This window comes from Hemicordylus capensis, chromosome 9 (genome assembly GCF_027244095.1).
Source record: "Hemicordylus capensis ecotype Gifberg chromosome 9, rHemCap1.1.pri, whole genome shotgun sequence".
Classification (NCBI taxonomy): domain Eukaryota; kingdom Metazoa; phylum Chordata; class Lepidosauria; order Squamata; family Cordylidae; genus Hemicordylus; species Hemicordylus capensis.
In genome coordinates this window covers 9,784,130-9,802,386 of record NC_069665.1, presented here as the reverse complement: position 1 = coordinate 9,802,386, position 18,257 = coordinate 9,784,130, and the positions used below count along the sequence as shown (strand labels likewise).

Genomic DNA, 18,257 nt, shown 5'->3' with positions numbered 1-18,257 from the left:
AGCTGGATCAGCAACGTGTAAAAGTTGGCACATTTTTGTGAATGAGCCTTTGTCCCTGACAAATGTCCCTGCCTATTTAGGAATGTCTGCCTCAGACTTTTGAAAGGACCATGAGGACTTTAAGCCAATGGAGCTAATATTTCAGAGTTAACCATCAGTAGTACAGATAGCCATCTCCTGTAATACATAACATTTTCCACAAGCTGTTTTAAAAGGAAATATACTCATTCTGGAACTTTAGAGCACTTATCTTCAGTTCTCTAGAGTAACACTTTCCCTTATGCGGTCCCTATCCAACTTACTATTGATGCTGTATGAATAATATGGTCAGGGGTGAATTCCAAGGTTAAATAGAAAAAGTGATACACACACCACTTCAACCAACGAGATGGGTATTTGTGCCCAAATCAAGACTTATGCACAATCACACAGTGGTTAGTTGCCTTCCATTCAACAGGCAAACAGAATGCCAACACAGCAACATATTTTCCAATGAAAAAAGCCAAGGCGGGGGGGGGGGGGGCGGTGAGTAAAAGGATATCTGGCATCCTTGCTTACGATATTTTCTAACATGGGTATATTCCGTTTTGGGGCACTGATTGACTTTTTTACTGAAAGTATATTAAGCTCACCGCTCATGCATGTGCAAAGGTGGGGTGGGGGACAGAAGAGGGGTAAAGAATGAAATGCACTTCCTTCTCAGCACAGCAGCAACACAATCTTATGAAGGGCTTTTGGACCTTGAACTGGAAAATTCAGAGACCGGAGAACAGAACTGGAGCGTACGTGTGCAGGCCTTAGTTTCCTCTTTAGATGCAGACGAGAACAGCATGTGTACCCTTGTAATTAGGCACACTTTAGAAAGTCTTCGCTCAGCCAGGCCTGGTATCAATACTATATTTACCCGAATAGAAGAGGACCCTAAATTTAAAAATGACCCCCTGAAAGAATATGATTAAACTATTATTATACTATTTACCCCAAAAGAAGGGGACTCTAAATGTAAGATGACGCCCCACTTTCTAACATCAAAGAACTCAGAAAAGACCAAGTCCTGGATTCAGGTAAATACTCTGCGAGGAAACTGGCTTTGGTCAACACACTGGCAGCAGGAACAAGATGTGAAGTCTAAATCATAGATGCCACGAGCATTTACCCCTGCTAACTGGGCCACCTAATGGCGCAGCGGGGAAATGACTTGACTAGCAAGCATGGAGTTGCCAGTTCGAATCCCTGATGGTCTGTTTCCCAGACTATGGGAAACATTTATATCGGGCAGCTGCGATATAGGAAGATGCTGAAAGGCATCATCTCATACTGTGCCGGAGATGGCAATGGTAAACCCCTCCTGTATTCTACCAAAGACAACCACAGGGCTCTGTGGTCACCACGAGTTGACACCAACTCAACGGCACACTTTAACTGGGCAGAAAGGCATATTTTAAAGTGCCTTTGAAATATTTAAGGGCCCTTTATAAACCTTCTTTATACAGTGGTCCCTCGACCTACGAACTACTCGACTTACGATGTTTTCGAGTTACGAATGACAAAAAAGACCGGAAGTCATTGCCGTTTTAGATGCAGCTTCCTCGACTTACGAATGTTTTCAGACCTCCGTGGATACGCCCTTCGACTTACGAAAATTTCGACCTCTGAACGTGCGTTCGGAACGGATTAACATCATAAGTCGAGGGACCACTGTATTTAGCAAGGAGAAGGTAACCGTTCCAAATTGGAACCCAAGAACCCCTTCAGTGTCTCCTTTGCAGTTCTTTTTTGAACCAATTCCCTGCCCCAAAGGGAAAAGGCTCACAATCACTGGTCCCTCTAATTTTTCACATTTCTGTGCGGAACATGTTTTGTTCTGGGTGGCAGTATCAAGGCAGTGTGTGCACATGTGCATTCAGAGTGGGACCTTCCTGATTCAACCTGAGTGGGATCTAAAATTAACTGAGTGGACATCAAAAAAAGTGTGAGCACGCACACAAGCACACGCCTTAGAGGAAACACTGCTCACAATTAACCCTGCTAACTTGGCAAAGAGGCACCTTTTAAAGAGGCACCTGATGGCTTTTAATAGTTAAATTTTAAATTGTAATCTTTTTAACCTTTTTACTTGTTGTTTTTTATTGTTTTGTTTGTAAAAATCCCCAGAGAGATGCGTTTTGGGCAGTATACAAATATATTTGGTAGGTAGGTAGTAGACAGATAGAGTGGTTCTCTTGGAGGAATTCCTGAACTTTGCAAAGTTCTTGACATAATTTAACATTTCCAACAGCCTTTTCTAGACGGGATGTTTTTACTTTTTGTGCTCATGCCGTACGGCTGTGTCATACCCCAAGTTGCCTGTAATTAGACAAGCATTGCTGGAGGTTATAGGAGCATACATATTAAGTGCATATTTTCCATCCCTATTGACCAGGGACAGTCCCTGGTTAATCACTGTCCTCATTTTTTGCCTTTAACGGATACTTCTTTAAATTTTTATTTTCTGTTTTCAGCCTTTTAGGATGCACTCCTTTTCCTTCCACTGGGTTGGTAAACAGACTGCAAAAAGGGAAACTTCTGTAATACTAACACAACCCTTCTTCAGTACCAAGCCCTGACAGGCTACAGCGGAGCAAATGAGTACTGACAGCTAATGATGCCACCTTTGCAACTGGCCCCTATAGCTGTACAGCTAATAGTGGCACCGTCTGCAGTGATTAGCAGGTGGTAACATTTCTCACCATGCCATGATCAAGGCACAGGTCAAGGCCCAGCAGCAATGACTGGTTAAAAAGCTAGCGAGCCCCAACGGATAGCAGCCAGCAACAAGATATCAGCAGTTTGCAGTGGTACATAAGCAGGTCTCCATTTCTCTCTGCGAAGGGCTGGAGTGTACGTACATATATTTCCTAGTTAGCACATGTACACACACACACACACACACACGTGTACATTTTGGTTTGACAGCTACAGGCAAGATTATACAGAAACAATTATTAAGAAGGTCTCTGTGCTTTTAAGATGTGTTTTGAGGCCAGGGCTACTACACGTGCAGCAAAATGAGGCAGAACAGACTGTACCACTTCAGACTGCAGGTGGGGGAAATGCTATTTTTGAAAGCTTCCCTACATCCGAAGCTCCTTGGGAATAGAAAATCAGAACCGCTGGTAAAAGAGTAGACTAGAATCTTCTGCTGTGCTAGATTTCCATTTGCAAAGGGTTGTTTTAAGCAGGGGAATATTTTTTTTTAAAAAAAAAGTCCCCCCCCCACTTGCAGTCTGAAGTTTTGCAATCCAATCTAGCACCTCAACGTTTTAACACCTCATTCCCACCTCACTTTGCTGCATGTGTAGATCAGGCTAAAGTCACAAGACTTTTTAAAAAATGAATATTTTAGGCAACCAGCACCAAAATGGGAAGATGTCATGTGTTTGGAGTTTTAGAGCTCTCAGAGTGCTGCGATTTATTTGCAGCAAGCTGAAAATAGACAGCCAGCATAAAAATCCAGCAGGTTCCCGCTAGTAAAATTATTTATCAAGCTAACAAGGGAGGAACCCTTCTAGTAACAACAAACCAGCATGGAAAAGGCATGCCTTTATATTTTACCTTTGGGTTAGTGCACCAGTAAAAATGCCAACTGACAAGCTCTTCTCATAAACATTTCTTTCTAAATGAGCTGCCTTGTTAGGGTGAAAAAAATCCTAAGCAAAAGAGAACTAGAGTCAACAGACAGAATAATTCCAAGAGAGGACGGTTCTCGGTCCCAGTGTGCTAAAAATAAAGGCACATAAAAATAAATGTGGGTGCATAAATGAGCTTAATAAATGAATACTTAATTTAACATGTGAAATAACTACTGCTGCTATGAATCCATCTCCACACCCAATTGCAGGAAAAGATCTCTTTATTTGAGATTTTGCAACACTGGGGCAAAATATTTTCCTGCATGCGTATGAAGAATATATACACACACAGTACTGCCATTAGCTCCACTAGGTAAACTCCACCGCAGTCTTTATCATATCTTCGCTTTTTTTATTACCGAAACTCTGACGGCAATTTTATGACTTTGTTTAATGAGATCAACCATTGATTATAAAAAGGATGCTCTAGCAGCATCCTTAAGGGAAATTGGATTACCAAAAAAAAAAAAAAAAAACCCCACCCCACAAGGTGGGGGGGGGGCGGACACCAAAAGGTGGTATCATCTAAATCCAATTAATTTTTTTTTAAAGAAAGCAACATGTTCCTCCAAACAAAACTGCAAATTACCCCCCTCAACAAGAATCTGACACCCTCCAAAGAACTTTTGGCTAGAATGAACATTTGACAATTATCAAGAAAGCAACACATCCCCTATCCAGAATCTTTCCACTCTGAATATCATTGAAAGCAAAGACAAAAACCAAAACACAACATTCAGGGGCCCAGATTCAGCATTCTGTCTTTCAAACCTGAAATATCTGTAGGTAAGAACAAGTAGTTGTCAGGTTTTTAATTTAAAAATATTGTTTGTTTCATTTTTATAGTTTTCAAATTATTGTATTGTTTAAACTTTTACAAGTATTGTTATATGTTGAACTGTTTTAACTTTTATATGTGTTATAATTGTTGTTAGCCGCCCAGAGGCACAAGTTTGGGTGGAGTATAAATTTAATAGATAGAGATAGAGATAGAGATAGAGATAGAGATAGAGATATAGAGATAGATAATAGTTGGAGAGCTGTTAACCTAGGGTCCCTGGGGTGGGTCTAGGTCGGGGTGGGCAAACCTGGCCCTCCAGCAGTTGTTGAACTACAACTCCCATCATCCCCATGTGGCATGGGGATGATGGGAGTAGTAGTTCGACAACAGCTGGAGGGCCAAGTTTGCCTGAGGTGGCCCTTTCATAATAACGGCTGCACTGTTAATTGCTGCACTTAATTGGCTTCCTGGCAAGCCAGAATAAAGTTCTTGAAACTATCCTGAGTAGGACTGTGCATTAGATACCTCAGTGCTGAAGAACTTACATCACCCACCCCCAACCCCTACTTCCACATGGAGACAGTCCCTCCTGTTTCTGGTGCTGGGAAGTGGGTGCTCTTCTATGGGAACAGGAGCGGGGATTAGCCATGGCTATGCGTACATGCATGCAGCAGGTTTAGACATCACACAGAAGCATGGTTTCTTTTAACTAAGTTTTCTTTAATAAACCTCGATTAGCATCACAGAATCTTGGCTTGTTTTGCCATGAGGTGCTTTCTTTGGTCCCCACCCCTTCTCCTTACCTCCCATAATCAAGGCTTGCCTCTCTCTGCTATTCGAGAGCAGAGGGAGCAAAATAAGGTAAGGTTGGTCAGTAGGAGAGCCAATCGGGATGAGATTTTAGCGGTTCTGGATGGGACTGAATTCCCTTTGAAGGAGCCAGTATGCAGCTTGGGGGTATTGCTGGATTCGGCTCTGCTTTTGGAAACTCAGGTGGAGGCAGTGGCCAGGGGTGCCTTTGCATGGCTTCGGCTAGTGCGCCAGCTGCGTCCTTTTCTCGGGAAGGCAGATCTGGCCAGAGTTACCTACGCCTTAGTCACATCACAGCTGGATTACTGTAATGTGCTCTACATGAGGCTGCCCTTGAAGAATATTCAGAAACTGCAGCTAGTGCAAAATGCAGCAGCTAGGATTTTATCTGGAGCTGCCCACTGGGATCACATCATGCCCATTTTGAAAGAGCTGCACTGGTTACCAGTTTGTTTCTGGGTCCAGTCCAAGGTGCTGGTTTTGACTTTTAAAGCCCTTAACAGTTTGGGCCTGGGATACCTGAGAGACCTCCTGCTCCCAAGGGTAGCTGCCCGCTTGACGAGGTCTTCTGAGGGGGCTCTGCTCTGGGTGCCAACAATGAGGGAAGCTCGACTGTCATGCATGCGGGACAGGGCCTTCTCTGTTGCTGCCCCCAGACTCTGGAATACTTTCGGGCTATTCGCTCCTCGGTCTCCACCAGAGTTTTTAGAAAGCGTTTGAAATCTTGGCTTTTTACCCAGGCTTTTATATGATTGTCTCTACTGCTGCTTCTTTGTAAAAAATTTTGTTATTTTATGCTTGTATTTTAAATCTTTTTAGTCAGATCTATGCTTTTATATATTAGCTTGTATTTTAATTGTGAATTTTCATAGTCTTGTTTTAATTTTTGTGAGAACCACCTTGGGATTGTTTTAATGAAAGGCGGTATATAAATGAAGCAATCAATTAACAATAAAGCTAAGATGAAAGCATGGTTGCCTGATGTCTGAATCATGTTCAGATATCACACAAGACCATGGTTAGGACAAACAAACCAGCTTCAAATCTTGGGTTCAGATTGTGGCTTGACTGCCCAAAATAAACCAGAATTTGTTGACTGAGACATACAAACCAACCACAATTAGGCAAAAGAAATAATGCTTCCGTGTGATGTCTGAACCCACCCATAATGACAGCCATGCATATGCCAGCATATAATGTGAGGTGGCTCTGAGGTGCTGTGTTTTGTGAAACCATAAACTAGCATTTTTTGTGCCTGCAGGCTGGGTGGCTAAAATCTCCCACTCCATAAATGAGCTGAACTGTATCTTGCTCTTGCCGCATAAATTCCTATGCTCAGGCCAAGATATCACCAGCTCAAATAGGATTGCCACCTTGCCCTTTTCACAAACCTTGCCCTTTCAAAAATCAACCTGTCTGGATATGTGAAGAACTCAGTCCCGAGTTCCTCCGAGCTTGTTCAGTGCTGATGGATTACATTAATATGAATATTGTCTGTAGGGGACAAATGCTTTCGAAGAGCGAACACAGCATTAGAAACATCAGCAACTATCGTGAAAGAGCCAAAGCGCATCATTGACGCAAACTGTGAAATAAATAATAGATCTCAACTTTTATGTTCCCAGCCTTTGATCTGGTGCAACTGACATTACAGTCCAGGAACAAGAGGGGTACCTTTTTAGTTGGGGTGGGGGGTGGGGAGAGGAATACTGGATGTCAAGTTATATTTTTAGCACAAGGCCAAAATGCAAAGAAGGGAGAGAGAAAAAACAGTGCCAAAAGGTGTGACGGAATGAGCACAGCAGTGGAGAACTGAGAGAAGCCCAACTATTGTCTGAAAGCAACGGAGATGATATTTAATTGAACTCTATGGCTACTGAAAGCATTATTAACCACCCTCTTCTCTCCAGTGTAATGCACAATGAAACAATAGGAAGCACTTTTATTTTTAATCCAGACAACTAGGGAGGTGTGAAATTTGTCTCAACAAAGGAAGAGAACATTTGACAAGCATGAGAGGGAGATGGCTAACCGAGTAACGTAGATGAAGACCTGCATTCCTCTGTGGTCATTATTCAAACACCTTGTGCATCCAAAATCCCTTTCCTTTTTTTCTCCTTCTCCATTCTTAGGGGTCCCACTCTCCCTGGAGTAAACCACTCTCCATGAAGTCAAATTCCCACTCCTGGCTGCGGCATAGCATCTTTCCCAAACTTTCTGCCACACCATCTGGATGGCAGCATTCAGCGCTCAAGAACCTTAGCATGACCACTGTGGTATTCTGTGTTCCCTCTAACAGGGATTCCCAGACGTTGTTGACTACAATTCCCAGAATCCCAAGCTGCAATGGCTTTTGCTTGGGGATTATGGGAGTTGTGGTCAAACACATCTGGTGATCCCTATTAGAGGGAAAACTGGTGGTGCTCCTCCAGATTTTTCTTTTTCCTCTAGCATGTGCATAGCATATGGGCATGTATGACCATACTTTCCTACATCTAGAAGGGAGTTTATACTAAGGCTGTACACAGGCCCCGTTATCAGGCTGAGCCCAATCCTGACCATTCTTGAATCATGCTAACAATGAAGAGGGTGGTCAGGATCACAAGCCGATAATCATTCTTGGCACAAAGCATCAGGATAGGGAGGCCTTACCTTTATTGAAGAGCCGACTTCTATGAAACAAAATTGGCTGCCAGAGGGATTTTTTTTTTTAACTGCCTTTTCTTTCCCAATGCTGCCCTATAATGCACCAGGAGAGAATGAATCGTGTAAGGTTGCATCCATTTCCTGGTGCATTACTGGGGGCGGTTGGGGTGGTAGTGAGGTTGGCCATGTGCTATATAAGGCAGTCAACTTCTTCAAATGAGCTAGCTCTTCAAAGGAAGCCCTACAATACATTAAGGCAACAACATTCACCACCATTGTTACCTCTAAAAAAACAGGCATTCAGAAGCCTACTGCTTCTGAGCCAGCGTGGTGTAGTGGTTAGAGTGCTGGACTGGGACCAGGGAGACCTGAGTTCAAATCCCCATTCAGCCCTGAAACTAGCTGGGTGACTCTGGGCCAGTCACTTCTCCCTCAGCCTAATCTACTTCACAGGGTTGTTGTGAAAGAGAAACTCAAGTATGTAGTACACCGCTCTGGGCTCCTTGGAGGAAGAGCGGGATATAAATATTAAACATAACAACAACAACAACAACAACAACAACAAGGAATGTCCATGCAGCTATCACAGCTAATAACTGTTGACAGACCCAACTTCCATTAATTTGTCTCTGCTTAAAGTAATCTAAACGAGGGGTCGTCACCACATCTGAAGGCAGAGGATTTCATTAAACCAGGGGCTCCCAACCTTGAGTCCTTGGATGATGGACTACAACCCCCATCATCCCCAGCCTTTGGCTACTGAGGCAATGGGGATCATGCAAGTTGAAGTCCAACAACAAATGGGGACCCAAGGTTGGGAACCCGAAATAAACTAAGCAGCCACCCAATGGCACAGCAGGGAAATGACTCATCAAGCCAGAGGTTGCTAGTTCGAATCCCCGCTGGTATGTTCCCCAGACTATGGGAAACACACCTATATTGGGCAGCAGCGATACAGGAAGATGCTGAAAGGCATCATCTCATACTGCGTGGGAGGAGGCAATGGTCAACCCCTCCTATACTCTACCAAAGACAACCAAAGAGCTCTGTGGCCGCCAGGAGTCGGCACACTTTACCTTTTTGCCTGTGAAATGCCACTTCATTTTGTCTATTTTGAATCTGCTGCCGATAATTAAAAATAATAGTAAAACAAATGGGCAGCATTTTTAAAAGAACACAACAAGCTACGGGGGGCGGGGGGGGAGGGGAGAGGAAAAAAACAAATCAAACTTTCAATGCCCAATTTAAACTACATATGACCTCGGGGTCCATTTTGCTGAGATTCTCCAGTCTATTCAATTCTCACCTCCACTAGCAAACCAGCTTAGAATGCCTTTCAATAGGCTGGGATTTTAAAAATGGGAAAATCACATTTAGCTGCAACTGAATAACTCTGGTTATTAGAGGATACCTGGAGGGGGGGGGAATTAACATTTTCCTTCCCCCTCCTTCAGACTGTCATTCTCACCTGGCTGGTGATTAAGCTGTAGGATGCTCTTGCCAATTGTTAATTAGGTGTTAATGTCTGCACGGGGCCACAGCAAGCTCCTACACCTAGGGTCATTCCTCAGAAGCTCAGGCTGTCTCTGGTGACAGTGCCTGAAATTCCCCGAGCGAACTCTCTTCCCCGCTCAACAGCTGGAGCTTTCGGCTCCTTTTATGTCTAGTTTCATTTCCAATGCAAAAATTATATGAGTGCTAATATCGTTATTATCTTTCCTACAGAGGTGTGAATGCACAAGCGAACTGTGTGGCCTGCTGTGCAAATAACATTCTTCCCTCCTCCCTTTACATCTGGAAATAATGGCATTAGGAAAAGGAACATAGGGGGCTGCCATATACCAAGTCCAAGTCATACCACTGGTCCATCTCACTCAGTCTGTCTACAGATCGGCAGCGGCTTCTCCAAGGTTGCAGGCAGGAGTCTCTCTCAGCCCTGTTTTGGAGATGCCAGGGAGGGAACTTGGAACCTTCTGCCTGCAAGCATGCAGATGCTCTTCCCAGGGCGACCCCATCCCCTCATGGGAATATCTTACAGTGCTCACCAGTGGTCTCTCTAATTTTTTTCATCTTTGTGCAGAATGAATTTTGTTCTGGGCAGCAGTGTCAAGGCAGTGTGTGTGCATCTGCATTCAGAATGGGGCCTTCCTGAGTCAACCTGAACAGGATCTAAATTGAACTGAGCAGACACCAAAAACCTTGTGAGTGTACACACGTGCACACACCTTAGAAGGAACAGTGGTGCTCAAATGCAGTCTCCCATTCAAATGCAAACCAGGGTGGACCCTGCATAGCAAAGGGGGCCAGTCATGCTTGCTACCACAAGGCACGATCTCCTCCCATGTCACCACTGTTTCCAACATTATCGATAGCTCAATAAATAAAGCTTCAACATTTCTTGGTGGTTCGCAAACGAGGGCAGCCCCGTTTGAGTGAATGAGGTCGAGTGACTTAGCCAGCAGCTGATAAAAGCTCAGGAATCAATTCCGGAACCAATCCTGTGACAAATACAGACTTTTCCTTTTACAAGGATGTGGGGAAAGCAGTCTGACCTCTGTAAGCACAGGCAGCCAGGTTTGTGTGTACAAGAACCAAGGGTTTTCAAGGACATATAGTTTTATTTAAGGTCACGCTACATCATAGGCAAGGTTTTTAAACTGGGGGATTAAAAACACACAGAGAAACACATGGCACCTTAAGAACCACCAACTAGGAGACAGCACAGTCCTGCATACATGCAACAGTTTAACTGATGCATGTCAGAAAAACATGTGGTCAGAACTACCACAGGCTAACACAGAGATGCAAACCAACACAGTCTGGTGTACCTCCCTCTCCCACAAACAAGCAAAAGGATGTCACAAGGATTAAACCAACAGACCATGGCAGAGGCAATGAAGGGACGTCAGAGCGTTTTACAAACAAACCTTCACTCTCTTTGTAACCCTAAGAGGTGTTACCAAATCAGTCTCCAATGCCAACTCGCTCCAAGGAAAACCCCTATCATGGTTCATTTGCTGAAGCAATACATTTCTACCTGTGCCAATTATAGTAACCCTAGGCCCAGCACAGAGACAGATTGCTCAAAAAGAGAGAAAAAGGTCATGTGGAGTAAAAACTTTCTGAGGTCATTCACACAATCAAAAACTGTGTTCCTCCGGGGTTGGGAACTGTGTGCACTCCCAATTTTTGGTTGTGTGGAAGCAAGGTAGGGGGCAAACCTAGGTAGCTTTTCCTCCTATCTTGCTTCCACACAGTCATTTCTGCTCAGGTTTTCTTCCTACCTTGCTTCCACATGGGATTGCCACATTCTGGCTTTCCAAATCTGGGTGCCTAATTTACATATCATGTAAATTGGCTTGAAAATAATTTTTGAGCAGAAGAGTGACTGCACATTTTGCCCCAAAACTCCACCTCTACAAGGCCGCAGGGATGGGGAACCTTGGCACTCCTGCAGATGTTGGCCTACAATTCCCATAATCCCTAGCTATTGGCCTCTGTGGCTGGGGATTATGGGAGTTGTAGTCCAAAAACAGCTGGAGTGCCAAGGTTCCCCATCCCTGGAGCTTACCTTTTAAAAAAAAAAAAAAAAAGATGAAAGATGAAATCCGGGAGAATCTGGGTGAGCTAAGAAATCTGAGTGAGATGCTTAAAATTAATTTATTTATTTGTTTGTTTATCTATCTATCAAATTTGTACACTGCCCCAAACTTTCGTCTCTGGGCAGTTTACAATAACAAAACCAGTTAAAAACATATACAAAAACTTAAAAACAATTTAACAATTTTAAAATAACCAGAAATTAAAACCCAAAAATATTAGGAAGCCGAGGAAGCTTGGGCGAAAAGATGGGTCTTCAGGTGTTTTTTTGAAAATTGCCAGAGATGGGGAGGATCACATCTCAGCAGGGAGAGCATTCCACAATCTCGGGGCAGCTACCGAGAAGGCCTGTCTCTGTGTAGCCACCAAATGAGTTGGGGGTAACTGGAGACAGACCGCCTCAGATGACCTCAACAGGCAGTGGGGTTTGTACTAAAGAAGACGCTCTCTTAAATACCCAAGGCTTAAGCCATTTAAGGCTTTGTAAGTTATAACTAGCACTTTGTATTTTGTCTGGAAACCTATTGGCAGCCAGTGTAACTCCATCAGTAAAGGAGTAACATGGTCTCTCCGAGATGAAACCTGGGATTCTGGGGGGCATGGCAACTCTACTTCCAAACAATGAAAATTTGGGAGCATGCACAGCTCCCAAACCCAGGTAAAACACAGTTTCTGATTGTGTCAATGACCACAGCGTGTACACACAGGCTTCAAGAACACAAGGCACAAAGAGTGTAGGCTCACATTGACCACCAATAGTATAAAATGTTACTTTCAAGTCATTGTTTTGATTGGCTAATAATAAAAAAGGTACTGTTATTTCCATATGGGATGGAGGAAGTTGCATACATCAGAATGTGACAAAATCCTCCCAAAGAAAGCCTGAAGCAGACTTCAGTGCAAAATAATTTTAAAATATTAAAAAAAAAAATCTTTGCTGATTGGACTGCAATTAAACACTCATTTATTCCTCTGCTACAACTGAAGAAACTGAGCCTAAACAAACAAATTGATGCTAAAAACAGATCGTTCCTTGATTCTCTTCCATCCAACGCTTATTGATTCTTTCACAGGGAATCTGCATATTACAGAACATGGAACTGAGATTCTACATTCATTATGAAATCCATCTAAAATGGGGGGAAATTCACTGGTTAAGACTGTATAGGCACACATGAACAGAATTAATCTAATTTGTTAATAATTAAGCTATATACTTACATAAGCATAAAGTTTACAGAAGAGATATTACACACCCTTTGCAACTGCTCCCCCCCCCACCGCCAAAGTAATAAAATACTGGAAAGCTGTATGTTTCGTGCTTATCTTAAAAGGAACTGTAAGTTCAGGGCATGATCCAGTCACCTTCATCCTGTCCTGGTCCCTATTGATTGCTCCCTCTCCATTGGCCCCCATCCTGCACACAAAAAGTCAAGCTGGTTTGTCTCCTTAGTTTTGAAGAGATCAATATAAAATATATGAATTTTCATTATTGCAATTCGAATTGGCAGTAACATATGAACATGTGTTATCTTGAATAGGATATAGAAAGTTTTATACCTAATAACCTGATAAATGGTAAATGCATAGTTATGCTGGCCTTGGGCCGAAATAAACAAATAAACAATGTATAGATTATATTGCACAGTTACAGGCATTTCAAAACAGAGCATCAACTATAGATCCTGTAATGTGATCTACCTGATTAAGCACAAACAACCAGAATGGATTATCCAGTATGTGGTCAAGACAACAAATTACTTACCTACACATTTTCACGAGCACAAGTCTGCAACTGTAACAACCACCACCACCACCAACAACAACAACCAGTAGCCAAACATTTTAATACCGAGGAGTTCAAACTATCCAACTTGTCAATTACGGGAACAGAAATGCCATTGGGTGTGGCAAACCTGGAAGCAAAAGAGAACTTTTGGATCCATGCACTTGGGACAGTAACCCCCCCGCCATTTTCCTTTAGGACAGCACTTGATATCTCAGTAGCCACCAATCCTAGAAATATGAACATGACATTGATGTGTTTAGAAAACCAAAGCAACTCCATTTTACTTAGAAACCCCATTTCTAACCCCAACCCAGGCCAGGGACATAATTTACATCACTGCCTTTACTGTAGCAAAATTGTATCTATGAAACTTGTTAACATAGTCAAGGTTCTCACTGTTTTTCGCTGACACCGTCAAAAAACAGGATCTAACCAAATAAGGAGTAATGCACCTGATGAACAATGAATCATTCGCATGTGTACTAGATACTTGGGCTAGGTATACTGTGTCTAGGGTGTCAGCACCATTTAGATTGTTTGTATAAATGTAAGGTGCACCTGTAACCAAACTGTAATCGGTTTGAGAGCATGAGCCTATTGATTACCTACTGCTATCTGCAGAGCAATAAAACCTCAATAAAACCTCAATTAATAATTCCCAATCCTTGTGTCTGACTGATTGGCTAAGTGGATCCAGGAACGAGCCCCATCCACATCAACATCATGGACGTTCCACATTTGCCACTGTAGCTTCTGTACTTTCCCTGTAACATCAAAGCAACGGAAGAAGGTTTAAGCCGAAACACTTTGCCCATTAGATTTCTGTAAATCAACCAAACAATCAATTTATTCTTTTCTTTTTGATTAACTGAATCCTTCCAGGATCCAGATAATATCTGCATGGAGTTCGGATTGCAGCTTTAAAAACAGTCACTCTCTTTCATACATATACACAAGCACACAGAAGACTGAAATTAAAAACCAAATAGGAGGGGAAAAATAAAACACTGTCAATTATTTATTTATTTAAAACATGTCTACACCACCCAAAACGCATGTCTCTGGGCAGCTAACAACAAAATAATAAAAACAGATAAAAAGATTAACACATTACAGCTATTAAAAATTTAAAATATTAAAACTATTAAAAATACAATTAAAACAATGTATAATTAAAAGCCTGGGTGAACAAATGGGTCTTGACTGCCTTTTTAAAAGTTGTCCCAGATGAGGAGGCTCTTATTTAAGCAAGGAGTGTGTTCCAAAGCCTCAAGGCAGCAATGGAGAAGGCCCATCCCTGAGTAGCCATCAGACGAGCCGGTGGCAACTGCAGACGAGCCTCTCTGCAGTTATCTAATAACTAAGAACCTCTCTCAATTATCATTAGCACAGCAACACAGCGGCACGAAAGGAACAAAATATCGCCTGTTCAATTTAACTGAAACCGGCACGTCAATTTCTCCATCTCTCTACTATGCACCATACAGCCATGCTTAATGAAAGGGAGGAAGGGTAGTAATGGCACCATTAATATTTTTCCGCGAGAATCTGCATGTTTACTGCTAGGCTATTTTGCTCGCTTCTCTGTTTTTCATGCCAAGCATTAGTAGTTCATTTTTCTCTTTTTCCAGCAAGTCAGATTAGCTGGCAACTAGCAACACCTTACTCAAACGCTACAGTTTTAAAAGCCAGTTTAGTTTGAGGAGTTCAGGAGGACAAAGTGTTTAAATATAAAGTTAAGCCAGCCTCCCGAGAGTGCAAATATTGGACTTTTCATCTCTAAGCTTATTATTCCTAATATTACACAGAAACTTCCCCCACTTGTCTTATTTTTCACATTCCCCATCTGACCAGATGTCTCTCTCTCCCTTGCTTCCACCTGTCAATCACGTTCACAGCTGAAATTTGATTTCTCTCCCAACAGTAACCTTATATGAAATATTACCATAGGGGTCAGTACAATCTGAACCTTGCCACACAAGTTCATTAACTCTTCCTCAGTCCAATATCTGTTTGTTTCAAAGTTACATGGTTTTAGTGCTAATCTCCTGCAACACTGATTGGTCAGCAATTGCTAAATCTAGCATTTAGGAGAAAGTGAGTTTATATGCCCCCCCCCAAAAAAAAGGTCTGGTCTTGAGAAGCCATACATTAGAATGGTACACACTGACTGTAAAGATTTGCCCTATGACACACCCAGAGCCATTATTTTAGCTTATTTTTAAAATGACTAAAGCAAAGCTATGTAATTGAACTGTACATGGTTCTTCAAGAGTGAAATACTGTGCAGAGCAGTCACAGCTGCAATCCATAAACCCTACTTCAGAGTCGTGGCATTAAAATAACGCAGGCTTGCAAACATCGGCTCTGCTAGTTGCCTATACTGTCTTATAAGGCTCCAATCCCAAACAGATTTCCACTGCACTAAAAGCTAAATAAAAATTTAGAAAGAGATGGTAGAAAGAGATGGTAGAACAGGCCATACACATTCATACTGCATGGGTCGGGGAGAAACGCCATTTTTAAATACTCCCTGACAAAGAACATGAATCCACATTTTAAAAAAAAATGTTAGCCTATCAGCAGTGCCAACGAGAGTGGGGGAAGCTGGTACAAATTACCAGGGCCCCGAGGTCTGGAAGAGGGGCCAGGGTGATAAAGACAAAAGACAATTATTTTAATTATCTTTAAAATAATTTTAGCTGCCCCGTGTGCGGCCACGGAGTGAGCCGAGCACCCACACCCCCGTGACCACGGCGGCAGGTAGAGCGGGAGAGGCCGCTGAGACTGACCGTCCGGCCCAGTGGCCCTTGAGAACTGCAAGGCGCTCTGTCGGCTGAGGTGGGATCCCGAGAGCGCCGAGCGGAGGGCGCACTACCGGCCTGTCTCTCCCGCCCCGTCGGGGAGATGGAGCATGAGCGGGCGTGCTAGGACCCAAAAGATGGTGAACTATGCCTGGGCAGGGCAGAGCCAGAGGAAACTCTGGTGGAGGTCCGTAGCGGCCCTGACGTGCAAATCGGTCGTCCAACCTGGGTATAGGGGCGAAAGACTAATCGAACCATCTAGTAGCTGGTTCCCTCCGAAGTTTCCCTCGGGATAGCTGGCGCTCGTGAGAACTGCAAGGCGCTCCAGAGAGCCTGCGCAGTTCGAATAGAGCTCTGTTCAAACTGTGGAGGTGCGCTGGAGTGCCTCGCAGTTCTCAAGGGCGGATGGGCCAGACGGTCGGGCTCAGCGGCCACTCCCGCTCCACCTGCCATCACCACAGAGGGATGCTCGGCTCATCCATCTACCCACTGGCCATGCACATTGTGGCTAGAATTATTTTAAAGATGGGCGGTTTGGCCTTGTGGCTGCGGAAGTGGGGAGGGGCCTCGCGGAGGTGGTCTTACAGTAGGGGCCCGAGGGGGGGGGATATCACCAGAGCCATACCCATTCTCAGCAGCCCTGCCAATCAGGAGGAAGATTCTTAACTTTCTGCTTCCCTTTCTGTGCCTTTCTAGCCTCTCTTTACTGCTCCAGATTTTATTTCCCAGGAGTATTTTGTTTTAAATACAGGAGAGCATGAAAGGAAAGTGGACTTCCTCCGGTAGTCCAAAGCCACTTGATCATGCTATTTTTGCCCCATGTCTATATCAGGCCTTACTTGCAAGAAAACGTTTCCAAAAGTGTATCAGAATCAACTCTGGGCAAAAGTTCTTACAAACTGGAAGAGAAGTTGTTCTTCCAGCGCTCCCCTCCTTGCCACACCCTCTTTCAGGTCACTGATGTAGTGCAAGGGTGCCCCATTTGTATCCTACCCTTCCTCCAAGGAGTTCAGCAGACACGGGTACCATCCCGTTTTAGCCTCACACAGCCCTGTACAAAAGGTTAAGCGAAGAGACTACAATCCACCCAAAGCCTCCTAGTGGGCGTTATGGGGCTCAGACCCCCACCCAGGCCTTGCTGTTCCAAGTCCCAACACTCTATGCACTATAATCACATGATAGATATATGTGGGCAGGAAGGCTAGTTAGACGTTTTTATGGGCTCTTTTGCAAGCCTGAATCAAGCGGCTTGTGAAGATATTGTGAACTGCGGCATGCACTACCCGTTGCTTCCGTGCCATTTAATTCTTTCACAGATTTACTCCAAGGTGACACATTATCAATTCACAAAATATATGTCAGAGGTCCGCCAATTTTTAAACACGGGGGCGGGGGGGAGAGAACTGAAGCCCTCCTCCTTTCTCGGCATGCAGTGCTATAAATGTGACATAACTACAATGGGGTTATCCATGAAACTGAAAACTGCAATGGGCATATCTGTGGAACTGAAAGGAGAGCCAACCTCCCCCCCCCACCCACCCCAAAATGCATCCCCAAATCTGCTCCTTTCGCTCATTACCCCAAAGCAAACCCTTAGGAATGCCACTGAGACTTCTGCTATCCCATTAGCCCACTAGCAAATATAATTTTAAATGGAATTTCATTTCGGTGAACAATAAAAAGCAACAGTGTCACCTTACTGATGAAATGAAGAGCAGCGTCCAAAATTCTTAACTGACATCAGCAAGGAATTTCGTAATTGAACTCACACAGAGGGATATATGGGTAACAGAAAAAGCTCATTTACTGCTTAGTTAGCATTTGAAAAACAAAGAGCCAAGTATTTAAGAAGAAAAAAATCCTACACACCACATGCCTTTTGAATGCTCAAAAGGTGCAAAGAAGAGAAAGAATAAACCAAAAAGGGTAGACTAAGAGACAAAAGAGAGGACAGGGAAGGATATTTGCCTCTATGTTTTCTTTCATTTGCATTATATATCTTCTATGTGTTGGATCAGAGGGTCTCTCCAGTGAAGCATCACTAAAGTCACAAAGGAAAAAAGAAACCCACCCACACCCACCCCTACTCCAGCCTTCCCAAACTGTACTTAAAAGCAAAACCATTTCAGCTAATCATGCTCAATCTCGGCCAGGGA

General features: G+C 43.4%; 1 protein-coding gene across 5 annotated transcripts in view; it reads right to left on the bottom strand.

The window, feature by feature from the left end:
• MAF (MAF bZIP transcription factor) overlaps positions 1–18,257 on the bottom strand; it is a 337,376-nt gene that overhangs the window by 298,408 nt on the left and 20,711 nt on the right. Inside the window, exon 3 of one of the 5 annotated variants that reach the window (XM_053270450.1) lies at positions 12,894–12,925. The exons of the other annotated variants lie outside the window; for them this stretch is intronic. The gene's annotated coding sequence lies outside the window, so the exon portion shown is untranslated. Of the gene's footprint in view, positions 1–12,893; positions 12,926–18,257 lie in introns of those variants that run through there. 5 annotated transcript variants of the gene reach the window in all.